The sequence below is a fragment of the Balaenoptera physalus genome (assembly GCF_965194825.1).
Source record: "Balaenoptera physalus genome assembly, chromosome: 11".
Taxonomy (NCBI): domain Eukaryota; kingdom Metazoa; phylum Chordata; class Mammalia; order Artiodactyla; family Balaenopteridae; genus Balaenoptera; species Balaenoptera physalus.
The window spans coordinates 73,948,195-73,972,553 of NC_138896.1; the positions used below are offsets into that span (position 1 = coordinate 73,948,195).

Genomic DNA, 24,359 nt, shown 5'->3' on the forward strand with positions numbered 1-24,359 from the left:
CAGCCTGTCTGGGTGGTCCTGGAGCTCCCTCTCAACAGGGGGTCCCTGGGCTTGGGCGCAGGTGGTTCCGGCCACTATGCTCACTGATCCTCCTGGCGCGGCGCAGGGGATAGTGAGCCCTCTACAGAGGCAGACCCCTGAGAGAATATCGCAACCCAAGAAGTTGGGATGTATTAAGCAAAGGTATTGGGGGCAAAAAATGGAGCTGAGGGGATGACACAGAGACGGGAAGAAGATTCAAGCTCGTCCACAGGGTGGAATCCTGTGGAGAGCCTTGCCCCAGAGCTCTATTCAGCCAGAGCGCTCTCTCTCCGTTCCTCCCGACCCACTGTGGCTGCTCTCACCTCCTCTCCTGGTGTGGGGGGTCCTGAGAGGTTGAGGGGTCGCTGAGGGTCTGAAAAAATGTGCCCACCCCAGCCTCCTGCAGAAAAAGGGAAGGAGCCTACCATTGCCACCCCTGTGGGCCAGCGGGGCATCAGCACGAAAGATGCAGTTTTCGCAGTCTGGGGAAGAGGGGCTAGAACTGGGGAAAGCAAGGGAAGGAGAGAGGTGGGGGGGTTAAAGGGAAGTGAAAAGGGAGGGAGGAGGGAAATGGAGGAGACTTGGGGTGGGGGAGGGGGGAAGAGGAAGAGAGTAAAACAGAGAAGTTTTATACCTGAGGACTCTTGCCAAGATATCCGGGTTTGTTTGTTTTTAAGAAAAATCGCTTTATTCTTTCTGTGAAAACAGTACATGCTCCCCATGAACAGTTTAAGCAGAAAAGTACAAAAAGAAAATAAATTACCTCTTGGACTTCCCTGGTGGCGCAGTGGTTAAGAATCTGCCTGACAATGCAGGGGACACCGGTTCTATCCCTGGTCCTGGAAGATCCCACATGCCCCGGAGCAACTAAGCCCGTGCCATGCACCACAACTACTGATCCCGCGTGCCACAACTACTGAAGCCCCCATGCCTAGAGCCTGTGCTCTGCAACAAGAGAAGCCACTGCAGTGAGAAGACCGCGCACCACAATGAAGAATAGGCCTCGCTCACCACAACTAGAGAAAGCCCGTGCGCAGCAACGAAGAGACAATGCAGCCAAAAAGAAATAAATAAATAACCTCAAGTTTCATCATTCAAATATAACCATCATTGACATTTCTGGTATAGCATCCTAGACATATTTCTATGCGTTTTTACAGAAAGAATGGGAGATAGAAATACTCTCATAAAAATGGGATCATGCCATATGTTTATTGTTTTTAGTTAAGATTTAATTTTACTTGATTCTAATTGAAGAAAATGAATATGAAGTGAAACTGAAGAAACTTAGAACTTCACATACATTTCTTCACCACTAAAGATATTTTTTCCCCCTGAAAGATCCCTGTACGTTTAAAAAGAGACAGTGACATTTAGAGGTAAACATTCGTTTAGTCTCAGGGAATGGGAGGAGAGTTTGACCTGTGGTCAACCTTCTTACAACATGAACAAGAGGAGGGTGAGCTGATGCTAGCTCTTCCTGAAGCACACTGCACCTGGTCTGGGGGTTGCTGACTAACGCGTCATTGATGCACTGCCAATGCATGGATGGGTGCGAGGCAGACACCCACAGGTGCTAGGGGGCTAGCGAGGTATTTCAGGGGAGGGAGCCCAGGCGCTGCAGCTTCTCTGTGGTGATGTGGTCTGCACTCATGTCAGTTCCCATTCCTTAGGGATGGTGGCTTGACAGACTGTGTCTGGGTCTCACAGGCCCTGGGACACTGGGCTCCCTGTTCTGGATCCTTTCTCCAAGCAAAATAACTTTGGTGCTGGGACAGCCTCTTGTGTCTCGTAAGTTTGATTCACAAAATGTAAAACTCACACTGGTGGTCTTGCAGCATTATGCTTTTTTTTATTAACCATATTTTCATTGTAGACGATATTGATTGATTAATTCCTTGTTGAGAAATTGAGAACGTTTCTCATTAATTAATTAGTATTTTTACACTGCATTAAAATGGTAATTAGAGCATTGATTAATAGTTTTACACTGTCCAATTTCATCAATTTAATCATGTTTAAATTCTGTTCTGTAACATTAATTTACTTAGTTACTTAATATTCATTCCATATCTAATGCATGCACAAGACACCACCAGTCCTTTTATGTCAGCTTTTTCATTCCTGAGCTTAAAGTTTTTTGTTTTTTTTTTTTAAAGATTTATTGATTGATTGATTGATTGATTGATTGCTATGTTGGGTCTTCGTTTCTGTGCCAGGGCTTTCTCTAGTTGCGGCAAGCGGGGGCCGCTCTTCATCGTGGTGTGCGGGCCTCTCACCATCGCGGCCTCTCCCGTTGCGGAGCACAGGCTCCAGACGTGCAGGCTCAGTAGCTGTGGCTCACAGGCCCAGTTGCTCTGAGGCATGTGGGATCCTCCCAGACCAGGGCTCGAACCCGTGTCCCCTGCATTAGCAGGCAGATTCTCAACCACTGTGCCACCAGGGAAGCCCCTGAGCTTAAAGTTTTGATTTACTTTGTTTGTTTGTTTGTTTGTTTGTTTTGCCTCCCTCCCTCCCGAAAGTTTTTTTTTTTTAACATTTATTTTATTATTTATTTATTTATTTTGGCTGCACCGGGTCTTAGTTGCAGCATGCAGGATCTTTATTTATTTATTTTTGGCTGTGTTGGGTCTTCGTTGCTGTGCGTGGGCTTTCGCTAGATGCAGCAAGCGGGGGCTACTGTTTGTTGCGGTGCACGGGCTTCTCACTGTGGTGGCTTCTCTTGTTGCAGAGCACAGGCTCTAGGCGTATGGGCTTCAGTAGTTACATCACGTGGTCTCAGTGGTTGTAGCACATGGGCTCAGTAGTTGTGGTGCACGGGCTTAATTTCTCTGTGGCATGTGGGCTCTTCCGGGACCAGGGCTCGAACCTGTGTCCCCTGCATTGGCAGGTGGATTCTTAACCACTGCATCACCAGGGAAGTCCTGTAAACTTTTTAATGATGGCCATTCTGACCAGTGTGAGGTGGTACCTCATTGTAGTTTTGATTTGCATCTCTCTAATAATTAGTGATGTTGAGCATCTTTTCATGTGCCTACTGGTCATCTGTATGTCTTCTTTGGAGAAATGTCTATTAAGGTCTTCTGCCCATTTTTTGATTGGGTTGTTTATTTTTGTTGTTGTTGAGTTGTATGAGCTGTTTGTATATTTTGGAGATTAAGCCCTTGTCTGTCACATCATTTGCAAGTATTTTCTCCCATTCCATAGATTGTCTTTTCGGTTTTTTTTTATGGTTTCCTTTGCTGTGCAAAAGCTTGTAAGTTTGGTTAGGTCCCATTTGTTTATTTTTGTTTTTATTTCTATTGCCTTGGGAGACTGACCTAAGAAAACGTTGGTACGATTTACGTCAGAGAATGTTTTGCCTATGCTCTCTTCTAGGAGTTTTATGGTGTCATGTCTTATGTTTAAGTCTTTAAGCCATTTTGAGTTTATTTTTGTGCATGGTAGTACCACACTGTTTTTATTACTGTAGTTTTGTAGTAAATTTTGAAACCAGAAAATGTGAGCCTTCCAAATTTGTTCTTATTTTTTTAAAGATTGTTTTGGCTATTCAAGATTCATTGCAATTCCATAATAATTTGAAGATCTGCTTTTTCATTTCTGTAAGTAAGATTATTGGAATTTTGATAGGAATTGCATTGGAAGTGTAGATCACTTTGTGGAGTACAATTGTCCCTTGGTATCTGCGGGTGATTGGTTCCAGGACCTCCCTTGTATACCAAAATCCACAGATGCTCAAGTCCCTTATATAAGATGGCAAAGTATAGTGGATATGTAGTGTATCCATGGATATATCCTCTGTATCCATGGATGTGGAAACTGTGGATAGGGAGGGCCAACTGTATCACCATCTTAACAAAAATGATTAAGTCCTCAAATCCATGAACACAAGATGTTTTCCCATTTGTTTGGGTCTTCTGTAATTTCTTTCAGCAATGTTTTGTAGTTTCCACGTACAAGTCTTTCACCTCCTTGAGTAAATTTATTCCTAGATGTATTATTCTTTTTGATAGTATTGTGAATTGTGGAATTGTTTTCTTAATTTCCTTTTCAGATTGTTCATTGCTGATGTACAATAACACAGCTGGGGTTTTTTTTGTTTTTTTTTTTTAAACAGTTTTTTTTTTTTTTTAATTTTTATTTATTTATGGCTGTGTTGGGTCTTCGTTTCTGTGTGAGGGCTTTCTCCAGTTGTGGCAAGCGGGGGCCACTCTTCATCGCGGTGCGTGGGCCTCTCACCATCGCGGCCTCTCTTGTTGCGGAGCACAGGCTCCAGACGCGCAGGCTCAGTAATTGTGGCTCACGGGCCCAGTTGCTCCGCGGCATGTGGGATCTTCCCAGACCAGGACTCGAACCCGTGTCCCCTGGATTGGCAGGCAGATTCTCAACCACTGCGCCACCAGGGAAGCCCCCACAGCTGGTTTTTGTGAATGGATTTGGTATCTACAACTTTGCTGAATTCATTTATTAGCTCTAATAGTTAAAAGAATTATTTGGGATGTTCCTTTTTTTGGCCACGCCACATGACATGCGAGATCTTAGTTCCCTGACCAGGGATTGAACCCATGCCCCCTTCAGTGGAAGCGTGGAGTTCTAACCATTGGACCACCAGGGAATTCCCTATTTGGGATGTTCTATATGTAGGATCATGTCATCTGTGAACAGAGATAACTTTACTCTTTCCTTTCCAATTTGGATGCATTTAATTTCTTTTTTCTTACCTAGTTGCTGGTTAGAATTTCAATACAGTGTTGAAAAACAGTGAAGTGGGCATTCTTGTCTGTTCCTAATCTTGGTGGGGAGGAAACCCTCAGTCTTTCACCTTTGAGTTTGATGTTAGCTGGGGTTTTATTCATAAATGCTCTTTGTCATGTTGAGGATCTTCCATATTTTGTTTGTGTGTTTGTTTTCTGAGTGTTTTTATCCTGAAAGGATGTTGGATTTTGTCGAAAACTTTCACTGCATCAATTGAGAGGATCATGTGAATTTCCCCCCTTTGTTCGATTGATGTGTTGTATTACTTTGGATGGTTTTGTATGTTGAACCTTAAATCCCGGGGGAAAACCCCACTTGGTCATGGTGTACAATCCTTTTAACATGCTGTAGGATCTTCTTTATTAATATTTTGTTGAGGATTTTTGCATCTACATTCATAAGGGATATTGATACGCAGTTTTCTTTTCCTGTAATGTCCCTCTCTGGCTTTGCTATGACGGTGGCCTCATAGAATGACTAAGAAGTGTTCTCTCCTATTTTCTGGAAGAGTTTGAAAAGGATTGATATTAATTCTTCTTTAAATATTCATTTAGAATTCAATAACAATGCCACCTGATCCTAAACTTTTTTGGTTGGGAAGTTTTTGATTAGTGATTCAGTCTCTTTGTTATAGGTCTATTCAGATTTCCTGTTTCTTCTTGGGTCAAGTTTCATAATTTGTGTGTTTCTAGGAATTTGTCCATTTCATCTATGTTATCCATTTCATTAGGGTACAGTCGTTCCTAGTATTCTCTTATAATTCTTTAAAAAACCACTATATTGAGACATGATTGACATACAAAAAGCTGTACATATTTAACATATACAACTTGATGAGTTTGGAGATAAGTATACTCCCATAAGATCACCAGAATCAAGACCATGAAGGTATTCATCAGATCCAAAAGATTCCTTCCATCCCTTTATTTATTTATTAAGTTAAATAATTTTTTCTTTTGTGGTAAGGGCTCTTAACATAAGATATACTTTATTAGCAAATTTTAAGTATACAATACAGTATTGTTTAATTAACATAGGCTCTATGTTTACAGTTGACCTCCAGAATTTACTCAGACACTTCTCCATTTCTCTCTCCTCCCAGCCCTGGTAATCATTATTCTACTCTCTGTGAGTTCGACTGGTTTAGATTCCTCATAAAGGTGGGATCATGCAGTATTTGTCCTTCTATGTCTTGCTTATTTCATGTGGTGTAATGTCCTCCAGGTCCATCCATGTTGTTGCAAGTGGAAGGATTTCACTCTTTTTCATGACTGAATAATATTCCAATGTATATATGTGTGTGTGTGTACACACATTTTCTTTATATATATCATTTTCTTTTTTTTTTTAATTTTTAAATTTTATATTGGAGCATAGCTGACTGACAATGTTGTGATAGTTTCAGGTGCACAGCAAAGGGACTCAACCATACATATACATGTATCCATTCTCCCCTAGACTCCCCTCCCATCCAGGCTGCCACATAACATTGAGCAGAGTTCCCTGTGCTGTACAGTAGGTCCTTGTTGGTTATCTATTTTATTTTATTTATTTATTTATTTTAAAAACCAGTTTATTGTTTCTTTCTTTCTTTCTTTCTTTCTTTATTTATTGGCTGTGTTGGGTCTTCGTTGCTGTATGCGGACTTTCTCTAGTTGCGGCAGAGTGGGGGCTACTCTTTGTTGCGGTGTGCGGGCTTCTCATTGCGGTGGCTTCTCTTGTTGCAGAGCACGGGCTTCTAGGCATGCGGGCTTTAGTAGTTGCAGCATGCAGGCTCAGTAGTTGTGGCTTGCCGACTCTAGAGAACAGGCTCAGTAGTTGTGGCGCAAGGGCTTAGTTGCTCTGCAGCATGTGGGATCTTCCCGGACCAGGGATCGAACTCGTGTCCCCTGCATTGGCAGGTGGATTCTTTTTTTTTTTTTTTTAATTTTATTTATTTATTTACTTATTATTATTATTATTTTTGGTTGTGTTGGGTCTTCGTTTCTGTGCGAGGGCTTCCTCTAGTTGCGGCGAGCAGGGGCCACTCTTCATCGCGGTGCGTGGGCCTCTCACTGTCGCGGCCTCTCTTGTTGCAGAGCACAGGCTCCAGACGCGCAGGCTCAGTAGTTGTGGCTCACGGGCCCAGTTGCTCCGCGGCATGTGGGATCTTCCTGGACCAGGGTGGCAGGCGGATTCTTAACCACTGCACCACCAGGGAAGTCTCTGGTTATCTAATATAGCAGTGTGTACATGTCGATCCCAACTCCATAACTATCCCTTCCTGCATCCTTCCCCCCTGGTAACCACAAGTTCTGTCTCTAAGTCTGTGAGTCTGTTTCGTTTTGTAAATAAGTTCATTTGTATCCTTTCTTTTTAGATTCTACATGTAAGTGATATCATACGTGTATATATAATTTTCTTTATCCATTCATCTGTTGATGGATATTTAGGTTGTGTGTATATCTCGGTTACTGTGAATAATGCTGCAATGAACATGGGAGTGCAGATATCTCTTTGAGACCCTGGCTTCAATTCCTTTAGATTATATACCCAGAAGTGGGATTTCTGGATCAAATGGTAATTCTATTTTTAATTCTTTGAGGAAACTTCATAGTGTTTTCCATAGTGGCTGCACCAATTTACATTCCCACCAGCAGTGCACAGGGGTTCCCTTTTCTTACATCTTTGCCAGAATTTATTATCTTGTGTTTTTGATAATAGCCACTCCAACAGATGTGAGGTGCTATCTCATCATGGTTTTGACTTGAATTTCCCTGAGCGCCATATGCAGCAGTGTCCAGCACATCAGTGTACTTCATCAGTGGGCTTGTTGCCTTCATGGATGCTCTTGCTCTTTTTGTGTTTTCTTCTAGGCAGAGACAGAATTTCTTGCCACCCTTCTCAGCCCCAGGGTCTCTCTCTGGAACAGCCTGGATTCTTCTTTTTAACAATCAGTCCTTGCTCAAAGTTAAGGAAAGTTAGCAGGACACTGACTTGGAGCCAGGACACCTGAGTGGTAACCTCTCTCCCCCTAAGGGCATATCACCTTGTTCTTTGAGTTTGGGCTTCCTGTTCTTTTTATTTTTTGCATGTTACATCTGGAGGATGCCATATGAGTTTCAGGAATTTCCTTGTGCCAGCCTTCATAATTTCAGGTCACATCCCTTCCCTCTAGATTCCACCCATGTAGTGACCCTCCTGCTCTTTTATGGCTAACCCTGCCAGTCCCAGCCCAAGGCTTGTGGCTTCCTATATGCTGCCACCTCTTCACCCAGAAGACTTTGGGCCTTTCTTATCTTTTCTCCAGCTTCTCTTTTCTTGATCCTCACCCGTTTACTCTTATTCCCTAACCATGTATTTCTAGTCCAGGTTTTCCATATACAGCTCCTTCTAATCCCTAGTCTTGTCCTCCCGTCCCACTCCTTGTTCACACTTTGCTGATTCTTCTTCCCACCATTCATTCTCCATCTCTCATCCAGAAACTACCCTCCCCCTAGTCTGGAAAGGGGAATATAAGAGGGAGCAAGAGAACAATGTCAAGCTCTGGATATGGAAGACTCTGTATCCAACAAAAAGACCAGATTCTCTGCCCTGGGATACCAAGGGTTCATATTTAAATAGTTAAGATTCTATTTATTCCTGTGGAGCTCCCATGTATCTTTTGCTTCTGTTTTAATAAATACGCTTACCTACTCCTGCTGCCATAGGATTGTGTCTTTGATGTCTTCAATTCTAATACATTGTCCACTTTTCTGTTCTTATTACATGGATGAGTAGAAGATGTGGTGTTTTATTCCTTGTGGCTTCCTATCCTATCTCAGGACTTATGAAGGCACATGATACCCCAAGTCTTGTGGAAACCACCAGAGTGGATCTGGCCATGGCTCTGGATGACAGCCAACACTCATGTGGTTGCTGAGAGTCCTGGCACTGGTAGGAAGGGAGAGGTGAGTTACAAGATCATAATCATAACTGTGACATAGGGGGTTTTATACCTACCACACAGCTGTGTCTTCTATAACAAGTGCCATGGAGCAGGTTGTGACAGCTGTCCACTCCACATCCATCAGAGATAGAGCAGAGCCCAGGATGGAAATATAGGGTCTCTGAGTCCCATCCACACCAGGATTCTCTTCTTTTGTAGCCCATCTATAATCCTTCCCTGTTACCAGCTACTTAGAAGAGCAGGGATATTGGTGCCACATATCCTGTCTCAGGCCTTATTAGGCTCAGGCCTTTTCTGTCTCCTCTTGCTCTGGGTTTCACAACTTGCATCTGTTCCTTCCTCCTTCTGTGGCTACCAGCACCCTCTAAGTCTGTGTCCTTATATTTGTACAATAAATTGATGACTTTTTGTTTTCTGGATTTTGTACACTGCTATGTTGGTGGTCCTCAGGAGCATCCCCAGGTTTAGTGGTTCCCTAGGATTCATAGGATTCCACATATAGATGTAACTGTGGCTAAGATTTATTCCAGTAAAATGATATAGGCAAAATCAGCAAAGGAAAAAGACAAAGTAGGTGAAGTCTAGAGGAAACCAGATGTAAGCTTCTAAGAGTGCTCTCCTATTAGAGTCAACACAGGAAGTGCTTGATTCCTCCAACAATGACTTATGACAACACGTATGCCAGGGAGGATAACTTGAATCTAGGAGCCTAGGGTTTTATTGGGGTTCAGACACATAGGCACCCTCTGGATAGCATATACCAAAATTCCAGAGCCCCATAAGAAAAGCGGGTATTCAGCATAAACTACATTGCTTGTACAAACAGTTTAGATGAAGTAAATGACCTTATCAGTTAGGGAATTGTGGGAATACTGTCAAAATCTGAACTCCTTGACACCAGTGAATGGCTGACTTTTCAAGCATGCCTTCCTAAGGATAAGATTCTCAGGGCTGCTATGTTAACTCTTCTTCACAACTGGGAATAAAAAGATAGCAACCTAGGGGACATGTCAAACATATAGTGTTCATATAGCATATATCCCAAGACTTTGGGTTATTAGTCCCCTTGATATAGTAGCAGGACCTAAGACTTCTACTTGCTTGTTTAATCACCTTATGGATGGTGCTTCCATTGCCTTCCAGAGGAAGTGAAATCATACCAAGATTATATGTAATTCAGCTAGTTCAGGTGGAGGGACAAGTCCTGCAAGGACTTCCTTGCTTACCATGTTCTCCTGGACTTTTATGTGCTCAACATAAAAGTGGTATTACATCATGGCAGTGATGAAGTAGTCATAGGAGGTTTTTACTGTTTCCATTAGCTTCAAGGAGTGTCACAAAAAGTAGCATGCATGATGAGAGACCATTCCAGGGATCAAGGAGGGGGTAGATAAGTCCTGGGGATCAAAGTAATGGAATTGTAGAAAGACCGGCATCCCAGAAACCTGAACTGGATGGGATGCTTCTCCAGAACTCAGGACTTTGTGGACCTGACCTCTTGGGTTCCTGTGGGTTTCTCTGCTTCTGTTACCTTCTCTTCCTGTCAACTAACTAGTGTCCTCATCTTCTCTCTATGGGCCTTCTCTATTTCATACCTTTTGTTTTCTCCAAGTGTTCATGTTCTGTTCTCTATCTGATGGACTCTAAGACATGTGAAGCCTCAGCACATGTTCAATGATTTGCTCCCTATTTACTGTCAAATTCTAGCTCATGAGACTTTGACTGATTCAGATCTTCCTTGTTGGGCAGAGGTTTTTCATGCCATGCCATCTCGTAATGGATCAGGTTTTATGTGCTCTGATTGACATGAGAAATATAGCACAGAATGTAGATGCTGTGGGATGTTTCTATCTGCAGGGTCTATTGACCAAGATATATCTATTAAAAACAGTTATGGATCTGGCCAAATTGGGTTTAAAAATGATGTACATTAGGCTATTAGGTTTCCAGCAATCTAGTGGCCTAGGAATCCTGATCAGTCTCCATGCTGAAAACAATTTAAAATGTTGAATAAAATTTAAAAACTATATTTTAAAAGCATTGATAGTATGGCAAGATGGAAAAGAATACTGAAACTCAAAACCAAATCAAGATGGGAGTTCAGAGAGTAACTGGAGTTCTAAAGTTTCCTTTTTGTCTTGAGGACATTTGCTAAAGTATGTGATTTTGAGCTCTGGTTGTCACAGCATTACAGGGATCAGGGGACAAGAAGACATGCCCAAGGTGGGAAGTCAAATAGGAGATCCTCTCCCTATATCTGGGACCCCCCAAATACCATCCCCCCCTCTCCATCCCTTGAACATGTCAGAGAACATTTCTTGAGTAGATTTTTGGGACTGTATAGAGGAAGAAAAATAGCTCCTGAGGATTTAAAACCAAAGACATCCCTCTTGCAGGTTTTCAGCCAACCTCTTGCAGGTTTTCAGCCAAAATTCACACTACATAGATTATCCAAAAACATGCAAGCTGAGATTTTAGTTTGCAGTCCTTCTGGACTAATTGTCTGCCCAACCATCTGAGAGGAAAACCAAAATCCTCTCTGTAGGAACCTATATTCATCCCAGGAATCAAGTAATTCTCACAGGTAAAATGAGCAGATCACATTTTAAAAACCCTACCAAACACAAAAGGAAAGAAGGCACCATGAGAGTGAGAATTAGCAGGAATGGATCTGCAGATACTTAAGATATTGATATAGTCAAGCCCAGAAATGAAGTAACTATTGCAATATTTTGAGATAAGTGAAAGACAAATATAAAAAATTCATCAGGAAACAAGAAACTATGCATAATAATCAAGCAAATTTAGAAACAAGCCAAATAAAACTTATAGAAATGAAATACAATAACTAGAATAAAAAATTAAAGATAAGATTTATGGTTTCCAGTCCATCATGTGAGGACTTTAGAAGTCTTCACTCCATCCTAACAACAAGTAAAAAACTGAACAAACTAAAAAATCAAAATCTCTTCTTATTCTGTCAGAGAAGTAAGGTCACAGGGCAAACCATTGCCCCCCAAATTGAAGATACAGATAGATGGATACAGAGAATCATAACTTATCAGAGCAGAAGCCTCCATGGGAACCAGTGTGAGTGTAGGAAAACCTGAACTATAATTGAGGAATTGCTGGAGGTTCAGTGTGGACAAGCATGAGAGATAAAAACACCAGAGGGGCCTAGCCATAGTGGAGCTCTCACATTTTGTGAGTTTAATCTCCAGAAACTCTACCAGGCCCTCACAGTGAATATCAGAGAAATATACCCTTGTGCTTCTGACAGGGGGAGGGGAAATAAATCATTTTGAAGTATGTAAGAGCATTCTGTTTCCTTAACAAGGCCTGTCCTCGGGAGAAACTGTTTTTACCAGAGCCTAACCTGCTGGCATTACATCACAGTCTAACCTACAAGGGGGAAGAGAAACACTCAACTCTGGTTGGCTCTGCTAACACATGTGGGAAGAGAAATACACAACTCCAGTCCCTCCAGCCAATCTGTTCCATGCAAGGAGGAAAAAACTTAGAAGCACTGGTGAAATTTACAGTCCAGGGACACAGCATCACCAAAAGACTGGGACATAATCACAGAACTATAGAATGCTTTACCTCCCTCCACACCTTACCACTACATTACTAAAGGCCTATTTACCGCAATTCCTTTTACCCAATACATCACATCTATCTTTCAACAAAAAAAATTACAAGGCATGCTAAAAGGCAAAAACAAACAAAAAAACCCCCAAAGAAACAACAACAAAAAACAGTTTGAAGAGCCTAAACAAGCATCAGAACCAGAGCCAGATATGGCAGGAATGTTGGAATTATCAGACCAAGAATTTTAAAAAATATATTATTAATATGCTGTTGGCTTTAATGAAAAAACATCCAAGACAGATGGATAATGTAAACAGAAAGATGGAAATTCTAAGAAAAAATTAAAAAAAGAAATTCTAGGCTTCTGGGCTGGTGAACACATGAAGATTCTGGGAGAGTGGTACCTGAAGAGAAAGCTCCACCCTCCATCCCCCTACCTTACCCTGTGCATCTCTTCCATCTCTTCCTGAATTATATCCTTTTATAATAAAGCAGTAATCTAATAAGTAAAAAAGAAAGAAAGAAAGAAAAATTCTACACATTAAAAAAAAATTGTAACAGAAATGAAGAATGGCTTTGATGGATTCATTAGTAGAATGGACATGGCTGAGGAAAGAGTCTCTGAGCTTAGGATATGATAATAGACTCTCCAAACTAAAAAGCAAAGAGAAAAAGTCTGAAAAGAAAAAAACCAGAAAATTCAAGAATGGTGGGACAACTACAAAAGGTGTAAAATACGCATAATGGGAATGCCAGAAGGAGAAGGAACAGAAGCCATATTTGAAGCAATAATGTCTGATAATTGCCCCAAACTAATGTCAGATACCACATTAATGTCATCATTACAGATACTATGGTCATTAAAAACACAATAAAGGAATACTTCGAACAACTCTGTGCTCCCAAATTTGAACCTAGATGAAACAAACCAATTCCTTAAAAGACACAATCTGCCAAAACACACAGAGGAAGAAATAGATAATCTGATAGGTCCATATCTATTATTTAAATTGAGTCAATAATTAATAACTTTCTAAATATAAAGTACTAGGCTCAAATGGGTTCACTGGTGAGTTCTACCAAACATTTAAAAAAGAAATTATATCAATAATCTATAATTTCTTCAGATAGAAACAGATGGAATACTTCCTAACTCATTCTGTGAGACCAGCATTACCCTAATACCAAAGCCAAAGACATTATAAGAAATGAAAAGTATAGACCAACATTTTCCCCAAACATAGATGTAAAAATTCGCAACAAAATATTAACAAAATCAAATCTCACAGTGTAGGGGCTTCCCTGGTGGTGCAGTGATTAAGAATCCACCTGCCAATGCAGGGGACATGGGTTCAAGCCCTGGTCCGGGAAGATCCCACATGCCACGGAGCATCTAAGCCCATGCGCCACAACTACCGAGCCTGTTCTCTAGAGCCCACAAGCCACAACTACTGAGCCTGCATGCCACAGCTACTGAAACCCACGTGCCTAGAGCCTGTGCTCCGCAACAAGAGAAGCCACAACAACGAGAAGCCTGTGCACTGCAACGAAGAGTAGCCCCTGCTTGCCGCAACTAGAGAAAGCCCGTGCGCAGCAATGAAGACCCAACACAGCCAAAACTAAATTAATAAATTAATTAATTTTAAAAAAATCTCACAGTGTGTAAAAAGAATTCTACCACAATTAAGTGGAATGTATTTCAGCTATGTAAGGCTGGTTCAAATTTTAAAATCAGTTAATGTAATTCATAACTTCAACAGGCTAAGGAAAAAAAATCACGTGATCATATCAAGATATAGAAAAATACTTTGACAAAACCCAACATCCATGATGAAAAACTCTCAGCAAAATATAAATAGAGGGAAACTTCTTCAACTAGATAAAGAACAGCTACAAAAGAACCACAGCTAACATCATACTTAATCAAACTCAAAGCTTTTCTGCTAAGATCAGGACCAGGAACACTGCTTTTCAACACCATTAGCTAAAGCAACAGGACAAGAAAAGGAAAGAAAAGGTATACAAACTGGGAAGGAAGAAATAAAACCGTTTTTGTTCTCAGATGACATGATCATCTATGTAGAAAATCTGAAAGAACGAATACAAAAGCTCCTGGAACTAAGTGATTATAGGAAGGTTGACGAATACAAAGTTAATATACAAAGGTCAATTGTTTTCCTACGTAAAAGCAATAAAAAGCGGGGATTTGACATTAAAAGGACATTACCATTTACACAGCATCCTCCAAAGTGAAATACTTGATATAACTCTAACCAAATATGTACAAGCTCTATATGAGGAAAACTATAAATCCCTGATGAAGATATAAACTATAATAACTAAATAAATAGAGAGAATATGTATATGAATAGAAAGACACGATATTGCAAGATGTTAGTTCTTCCCAGCTTGATCTACAGATTCAACACAATTCCAAACAAAATCCCAGAAAGTTGTTTTGTGGACATCCACAAACTGATTTTAAGTTTGTATGGAGAGTCGAAAGACCCAAAATAGCCAAAACAATATTGTTTTTATTCATTCATCTGTCAGTGGACACTTCGGTGGTTTCCATGTCTTGGCTGTTGTGAATAATGCTGCAATGAATATGGGGGTGCAGATATCTCTTTGAGATGATGATTTTATTTCCTTCCCAAATATATCCAAAAGTGGGATTGCTGGATCATACAGTAGTTCTCTTTTTAATTTTTTGAGGAAACTCCATATTGTTTTCCATTGTGGCTGTAACAATTTACATTCCCACTAACAGTGCACAAGGGCTCCCTTTTTTCCACATCCTCACCAACGCTTGTTATTTCTTGTCTTTTTGATCATAGGCATTCTAATAGGTTTGAGGTGGTATCTCACTGTGGTTTTGATTTGCCCTGATGACTAGTGATGTTGAGCACCTTTTCATGGACCTGATGGCCATTTGTATGTTTTCTTTGAAAAAATTGTCTATTAAGCCCTTGGTCCATTTTTAAATCAGGTTGCTTGGTTTTTACGCTATTGAGTTATGTGAGATCCTTATATATTTTTTATTGTTTGGATCCTTAGTATAGTTTCTTTTCTTTACACTTTACTAGTAATTTTTTTTAAAATGAGAATGAGTGCTTAATTTTAATCATATGATCTTTTTCTTCTTTGAATTAATCAGTTACAATGATGGATTTTTCAGTGTTGAACCATCATTGGTTTCCTGGCCTATTTTGTCATTATGTATATACATTTAAATATTGATGTTTGGGGAATTCCCTGGTGGTCCTGTGGTTAGGACTCTGCTTTCACTGCTGAGGGCCAGGGTTCAATCCCTGGTTGGGGAACTAAGATCCCACAATCCACATGGTGTGGCCAAAAAATACAAACACAAACACAGACAAACAAATGAAGAAAAAAAAATTGATGTTTGTAATTTGCTAATATTCTATTTAGGGTTTTAACAGTCCACCATTATGGACAGTGGTCTTAATTTACCTCTCTGGGGGTTTTTTTTTTTTTTTGAGTAAATTCTCATCATATTTTCCATTATAACTTTATTATTAAAGCAATATTTTATACATCATGCTTACCTTCTTGGTTTTTTTTTTTAACATCTTTATTGGAGTATAATTGCTTTACAATGGTGTGTTAGTTTCTGCTTTATAACAAAGTGAATCAGTTATACATATACATATGTTCCCATATCTCTTCCCTCTTGCATCTCCCTCCCTCCCACCCTCCCTATCCCACCCCTCTAGGTGGTCACAAAGCACCGAGCTGATCTCCCTGTGCTATGCAGTTGCTTCCCACTAGCTATCTATTTTACGTTTGGTAGTGTATATATGTCCATGCCACTCTCTCACTTTGTCACAGCTTACCCTTCCCCCTCCCCTATCCTCAAGTCCATTCTCTAGTAGGTCAGTGTCTTTATTCCCATCTTACCACTAGGTTCTTCATGACCTTTTTTTTTTTTTTCTTTTCCTTAGATTCCATATATATGTGTTAGCATACTGTATTTGTTTTTTTTTCTCTTTCTGACTTACTTCACTCTGTGTGACAGACTCTGACTCCATCCACCTCACTACAAATAACTCCATTTCGTTTCTTTTTTATGGCTGAGTAATATTCCATTGTATATATGTGCCACATCTTCTTTATCCATTCATCCGATGATGGACACTTAGGTTGCTTCCATGTCCTGGCTAAATAGAGCTGCAATGAACATTTTGGTACATGACTCTTTTTGAATTATGGTTTTCTCAGGGTATATGCCCAGTAGTGGGATTGCTGGGTCATATGGTAGTTCTATTTTTAGTTTTTTAAGGAACCTCCATACTGTTCTCCATAGTGGCTGTATCAATTTACATTCCCACCAACAGTGCAAGAGTGTTCCCTTTTCTCCACACCCTCTCCAGCGTTTATTGTTTGCAGATTTTCTGATCGTGGCCATTCTGACAGGTGTGAGGTGATACCTCAATGTAGTTTTGATTTGCATTTCTCTAATGATTAGTGATGTTGAGCATTCCTTCATGTGTTTGTTGGCAATCTGTATATCTTCTTTGGAGAAATGTCTATTTAGATCTTCTGCCCATTTTTGGATTGGGTTGTTTGTTTTTTTGTTATTGAGCTGCATGAGCTGCTTGTAAATCTTGGAGATTAATCCTTTGTCAGTTGCTTCATTTGCAAATATTTTCTCCCATTCTGAGGGTTGTCTTTTCGTCTTGTTTATGATTTCCTTTGCTGTGCAAAAGCTTTTAAGTTTCATTAGGTCCCATTGGTTTATTTTTGTTTTTATTTCCATTTCTCTAGAAGCTGGGTCAAAAAGGATCTTGCTGTGATTTATGTCATAGAGTGTTCTGCCTATGTTTTCCTCTAAGAATTTGATAGTGTCTGGCCTTACATTTAGGTCTTTAATCCATTTTGAGTTTATTTTTGTGTATGGTGTTAGAGAGTGTTCTAATTTCATCCTTTTACATGTACCTGTCCAGTTTTCCCAGCACCACTTATTGAAGAGGCTGTCTTTTCTCCACTGTATATGCTTGCCTCCTTTATCAAAGATAAGCTGACCATATGTGCGTGGGTTTATCTCTGGGCTTTCTATCCTGTTCCATTGATCTATATTTCTGTTTTTGTGCCAGTACCATACTGTCTTGATTACTGTAGCTTTGTAGTATAGTCTGAAGTCAGGGAGCCTGATTCCTCCAGCTCCATTTTTCGTTCTTAAGATTGCTTTGGCTATTTGGGGTCTTTTGTGTTTCCATACAAATTGTGAAATTTTTTGTTCTAGCTCTGTGAAAAATGCCAGCGGTAGTTTGATAAGGATTGCATTGAATCTGTAGATTGCTTTGTGTAGTAGAGTCGTTTTCACAATGTTGATTCTTCCAATCCAAGAACATGGTATATCTCTCCATCTGTTTGTATCATCTTTAATTTCTTTCATCAGTGTCTTATAGTTTTCTGCATACAGGTCTTTTATCTCCTTAGGTAGGTTTATTCCTAGATATTTTATTCTTTTTGTTGCAATGGTAAATGGGAGTGTTTTCTTAATTTCACTTTCAGATTTTTCATCATTAGTGTATAGGAATGCAAGAGATTTCTGTGCATTAATTTTGTATCCTGCTACTTTACCAAATTCATTGATTAGCTCTCGTAGTTTTCTGGTAGCATCTTTAGGATTCTCTATGTATAGTATCATGTCATCTGCAAACAGTGACAGCTTTACTTCTTCTTTTCCGATTTGGATTCCTTTTAGTTCTTTTTCTTCTCTGATTGCTGTGGCTAAAACTTCCAAAACTATGTTGAATAATAGTGGTGAGAGTGGGCAACCTTGTCTTGTTCCTGATCTTAGTGGAAATGGTTTCAGTTTTTCACCATTGAGGACGATGTTGGCTGTGGGTTTGTCATATATGGCCTTTATTATGTTGAGGAAAGTTCCCTCTATGCCTACTTTCGGAGGGTTTTTATCATAAATGGGTGTTGAATTTTGTCGAAAGCTTTCTTTGCATCTATTGAGATGATCATATGGTTTTTCTCCTTCAATTTGTTAATATGGTGTATCACGTTGATTGATTTGCATGTATTGAAGAATCCTTGCATTCCTGGGATAAACCCCGCTTGATCATGGTGTATGATCCTTTTAATGTGCTGTTGGATTCTGTTTGCTAGTATTTTGTTGAGGATTTTTGCATCTATATTCATCAGTGATATTGGCCTGTAGTTTTCTTTCTTTGTGACATCTTTGCCTGGTTTTGGTATCAGGGTGATGGTAGCCTCGTAGAATGAGTTGGGGAGTGTTCCTCCCTCTGCAATATTTTGGAAGAGTTTGAGAAGGATAGGTGTTAGCTCTTCTCTAAATGTTTGATAGAATTCACCCGTGAAGCCATCTGGTCCTGGGCTTTTGTTTGTTGGAAGATTTTTAATCACAGTTTCAATTTCAGTGCTTGTGATTGGTCTGTTCATATTTTCTATTTCTTCCTGGTTCAGTCTCGGCAGGTTGTGCATTTCTAAGAATTTGTCCATTTCTTCCAGGTTGTCCATTTTATTGGCATAGAGTTGCTTGTAATCTCTCATGATTGTTTGTATTTCTGCAGTGTCAGTTGTTACTTCTCCTTTTTCATTTCTAATTCTATTGATTTGAGTCTTCTCCCTTTTTTTCTTGATGAGTCTGGCTAATGGCTTATCAATTTTGTTTATCTTCTCAAAGAACCAGCTTTTAGTTTTATTGATCTTTGCTATTGTTTCCTTCATTTCTTTTTCGTTTATTTCTGATCTGATCTTTATGATTTCTTTCCTTCTGCTAACTTTGGGATTTTTTTGTTCTTCTTTCTCTAATTGCTTTAGGTTGCTTATTCGAGATGTTTCCTGTTTCTTGAGGTAGGCTTGTATTGCTATAAACTTCCCTCTTAGAACTGCTTTTGCTGCATCCCATAGGTTTTGGGTCATCGTGTCTCCATTGTCATTTGTTTCTAGGTATTTTTTGATTTCCCCTTTGATTTCTTCAGTGATCACTTCGTTATTAAGTAGTGTATTGTGTAGCCTCCATGTGTTTGTATTTTTTACAGATCTTTTCCTGTAATTGATATCTAGTCTCATAGCGTTGTGGTCGGAAAAGATACTTGATATGATTTCAATTTTCTTAAATTTACCAAGGCTTGATTTGTGACCCAAGATATGATCTATCCTGGAGAATGTTCCATGAGCACTTGAGAAAAATGTGTATTCTGTTGTTTTGGGGTGGAATGTCCTATAAATATCAATTAAGTCCATCTTGTTTAATGTATCATTTAAAGCTTGTGTTTCCTTATTTATTTTCATTTTGGATGATCTGTCCATTGGTGAAAGTGGGGTGTTAAAGTCCCCTACTATGATTGTGTTACTGTCGATTTCCCCTTTTATGGCTGTTAGTATTTGCCTTATGTATTGAGGTGCTCCTATGTTGGGTGCATAAATATTTACAATTGTTATACCTTCTTCTTGGATTGATCCCTTGATCATTATATAGTGTCCTTCTTTGTCTCTTGTAATAGTCTTTTTTTTAAAGTCTATTTTGTCTGATATGAGAATTGCTACTCCAGCTTTCTTTTGATTTCCATTTGCATGGAATATCTTTTTCCATCCCCTCACTTTCAGTCTGTATGTGTCCCTAGGTCTGAAGTGGGTCTCTTATAGACAGCATATATACAGGTCTTGTTTTTGTATCCATTCAGCCAGTCTGTGTCTTTTGGTGGGAGCATTTAATCCATTTACATTTAAGGTAATTATCGATATGTATGTTCCCATTCCCATTTTCTTAAATGTTTTGGGTTTGTTGTTGCAGGTGTTTTCCTTGTCTTGTGTGTCTTGCCTAGAAAAGTTCCTTTAGCATTTGTTGTAAAGCTGGTTTGGTGGTGCTGAACTCTCTCAGCTTTTGCATGTCTGTAAAGGTTTTAATTTCTCCATCAAATCTGAATGAGATCCTTGCTGGGTAGAGTAATCTTGGTTGTAGGTTTTTCTCCTTCATCACTTTAAGTATATCCTGCCACTCCCTTCTGGCTTGCAGAGTTTCTGCTGAAAGATCAGCTGTTAACCTTATGGGGATTCCCTTGTGTGTTATTTGTTGTTTTTCCCTTGCTGCTTTTAATAGGTTTTCTTTATATTTAATTTTTGATAGTTTGATTAATATGTGTCTTGGCTTGTTTCTCCTTGGATTTATCCTGTATGGGACTCTCTGTGCTTCCAGGACTTGATTAACTATTTCCTTTCCCATATTAGGGAAGTTTTCAACTATAATCTCTTCAAATATTTTCTCAGTCCCTTTCTTTTTCTCTTCTTCTTCTGGGACCCCTATAATTCGAATGTTGGTGCGTTTAATGTTGTCCCAGAGGTCTCTGAGACTGTCCTCGGTTCTTTTCATTCTTTTTTCTTTATTCTGCTCTGCAGTAGTTATTTCCACTATTTTATCTTCCAGGTCACTTACCCGTTCGTCTGCCTCAGTTATTCTGCTATTGATCCCTTCTAGAGTATTTTTAATTTCATTTATTGTGTTTTTCATTGTTGCTTGTTTCCTCTTTAGTTCTTCTAGGTCCTTGTTAAATGTTTCTTGCATTTTGTCTATTCTATTTCCAAGATTTTGGATCATCTTTACTGTCATTATTCTGAATTCTTTTTCAGGTAGACTGCCTATTTCCTCTTCATTTGTTAGGTCTGGTGTGTTTTTACCTTGCTCCTTCATCTGCTGTGTGTTTTTCTGTCTTCTCATTTTGCTTATCTTACTGTGTTTGGGGTCTCCTTTTCGCAGGCTGCAGGTTCGTAGTTCCCGTTGTTTTTGGTGTCTGTCCCCAGTGGCTAAGGTTGGTTCAGTGGGTTGTGTAGGCTTCCTGGTGGAGGGGATTAGTGCCTGTGTTCTGGTGGATGAGGCTGGATCTTGTCTTTCTGGTGGGCAGGTCCACGTCTGGTGGTGTGTTTTGGGGTGTCTGTGGCCTTATTATGATTTTAGGCAGCCTCTCTGCTAATGGATGGGGCTGTGTTCCTGTCTTGCTAGTTGTTTGGCATAGGGTGTCCAGCAATGTAGCTTGCTGGTCGTTGAGTGAAGCTGGGTCTTGGTATTGAGATGGAGATCTCTGGGAGATTTTCGCCGTTTGGTATTACATGGAGCTGGGAGGTCTCTTGTGGACCAGTGTCCTGAAGTTGGCTCTCCCACTTCATAGGCACAGCCCTGATGCCTGGCTGGAGCACCAAGAGCCTTTCATCCACATGGCTCAGAATAAAAGGGAGAAGAAATAGAAAGAAAGAGAATAAAATAAAATAAAGTAAGATAAAATAAAGGTAGTAAAATAGGGCTTCCCTGGTGGCACAGTGGTTGACAATCTGCCTGCCAATGCAGGGGACATGGGTTCGAGCCCTGGTCTGGGAAGATCCCACATGCCGCGGAGCAACTAGGCCCGTGAGCCACAATTACTGAGCCTGCGCGTCTGGAGCCTGTGCTCCGCAACAAGAGAGGCTGCGATAATGAGAGGCCCACGCACCGCGATGAAGAGTGGCCCCCACTTGCCGCAACTAGAGAAAGCCCTCGCACAGAAACGAAGACCCAACACAGCCATAAATAAGTAAATAAATAAAAATTTTTAAAAAATTCCCTTTCCTTTAAAAAAAAAAGTTAGTAAAATAAAAAATAATTATTAAGAAAAAAAATTTTTTTAAGTAAAAAAAACAAAAACAAAAAAACGGACAGACAGAACCCTAGAACAAATGGTGAAAGCAAAGCTATACAGACAAAATCTCACACAGAAGCATACACATACACACTCACAAAAAGAGGAAAAGGGGAAAAAATAATATATCTTGCTCCCAAAGTCCATCTCCTCAATTTGGGATGATTCGTTGTCTATTCAGGTATTCCACAGATGCAGGGTACATCAAGTTGATTGTGGAGCTTTAATCTGCTGCTTCTGAGGCTGCTGGGAGAGATTTCCCTTTCTCTTCTTTGTTCGCACAGCTCCCGGGGTTCAGCTTTGGATTTGGACCCGCCTCTGCGTGTAGGTCGCCTGAGGGCGTCTGTTCTTCGCTCAGACAGGACGGGGTTAAAGGAGCAGCTGATTCAGGGGTTCTGGCTCACTTAGGCCGGGGGAAGGGAGGGGTACGGAATGCGGGGCGAGCCTGCAGTAGCAGAGGCCAGCGTAAAGTTGCACCAGCCTGATGCGCGCCGTGCATTCTCCCGGGGAAGTTGTCCCTGGATCACGGGACCCTGGCAGTGGAGGGCTGCACAGGCTTCCGGGAGGGGAGGTGTGGAGAGTGACCTGTGCTTGCACACAGGCTTTTTGGTGGCGGCAGCAGAAGCCTTAGCGTCTCATGCCCGTCTCTGGCATCTGCGCTGATAGCCGCGGCTCGCGCCCGTCTCTGGATCGCCTTTAAGCAGCGCTCTTAATCCCCTCTCCTCGTGCACCAGAAAACAAAGAGGGAAGAAAAAGTCTTGCCTCTTCGGCAGGTCCAGACTTTTTCCTGGACTCTCTCCTGGCTAGCTGTGGTGCACTAACCCCTTTAGGCTGTGTTCACGCCGCCAACCCCAGTCCTCTCCCTGGGATCCGACCGAAGCCCGAGCCTCAGCTCCCAGCCCCCGCCCGCCCCGGCGGGTGAGCAGACAAGCCTCTCCGGCTGGTGAGTGTTGGTCGGCACTGATCCTCTGTGCGGGAATATCTCCGCTTTGCCCTCCGCACCCCTGTTGCTGCGCTCTCCTCCATGGCTCCGAAGCTTCCCCCCTCCGCCACCCGCAGTCTCCGTCCGCAAAGGGGCTTCCTAGTGTGTGGAAACCTTTCCTCCTTCACAGCTCCTTCCCACTGGTGCAGGTCCCGTCCCTATTCTTTCATCTGTTTTTTCTTTTTTCTTTTGCCCTACCCAGGTATGTGGGGAGTTTCTTGCCTTTTGGGAGGTCTGAGGTCTTCTGCCAGCGTTCAGTGGGTGTTCTATAGGAGCAGTTCCACGTGTAGATGTATTTCTGATGTATCTGTGGGGAGGAAGGTGATCTCTGCGTCTTACTCTTCCGCCATCTTCTCCGCAAACTCTCTGGGGGTTTTTTAGGAGTTTTTTCAACTTTATTAAAATGTAATTGAGAAATAAAATTATACATTTTAATAATTTGATATGTAAATGCATTATGAAAGGATTCTTCCCATCTAGTTAGTTAACATATCTATATATGTGGTGAGAACATTTAGATTCTACTCTCTCAGCAAATTTCAATTACACAGTACAGTATTAGATCCTCAGAATACTTGTCTGGTTTTGATAACAATGCTATGCCAGCATCATAAAGATAGTTGGATAACTTTCTGCTCTTTCTATACTTTGGAATAGTTTATATTACTTGGAATGATCTGCTGTTTTATATTTTGCAGAACTTCATGGTGGCAAGACTGCCCATTGCCCTCAATACTCATTTTATCCTTTAAATGTAGGAGTGTGAGCTCCATATTCTTTCATTCCATCAGGATTTTTTTTTTTTTTTTTGGCCTCGCCGTGCTGCTTGGAGGATCTTAGTTCTCCGATCTGAACCCGTGCCCCCTGCAGTGGAAGCACGGAGTCCTAACTACTGGGCCGCCAGGGAGTTCCCTATCAGGACTTTTTTTTACAGCCAGAGCCACAAATCTCCTGGAGGAGGCAGTTGGGAGAATGGTTAAGAGCCTGGGTCCTGGAGTCAGGTGCCTGTGTTTGAGTCCGACTCCTCATCCTTTTGGCCCTCTGAGCATTTGTTCTTCAGCTTCCTCCTTCCTGCTTCATCTGGTACCCATCTCCTCTTACTTTCCCTTTTCCAGAATTGTGGTCCTCTTTATCCTCTGACGGCGCTTGTTTCCAATTGTGAGCTTTTTTGGTGAAGTTAATTGCTTTCTTTTCATTTTCCTTAGATCTTAGGAAAGAGGAGAGTGAATGTGTTTTTAAACAGCTAAACGTTCTCTTCTGCTTTATGTTTTTCTGTTGTTTTAGTTTCAGTCTCCAGCTTTCTTTTATTTTAGATGTGTCCGTTATAAAACATATGGTTGGATATTTTCAAAAACCTAATATCAGATTCTGTTAATAGATGAATTGTACCCATTTCCATTTAATACAGACTTAT

The 24,359-nt window shown here is 40.7% G+C and overlaps 1 protein-coding gene across 4 annotated transcripts in view; it reads left to right on the top strand.

Annotated features, from left to right (window-relative positions):
* The window catches only part of LOC309638472 (IQ domain-containing protein F2-like), a 144,134-nt gene that overhangs the window by 833 nt on the left and 118,942 nt on the right, over positions 1-24,359 (top strand). The gene's annotated exons all lie outside the window — the stretch shown is intronic.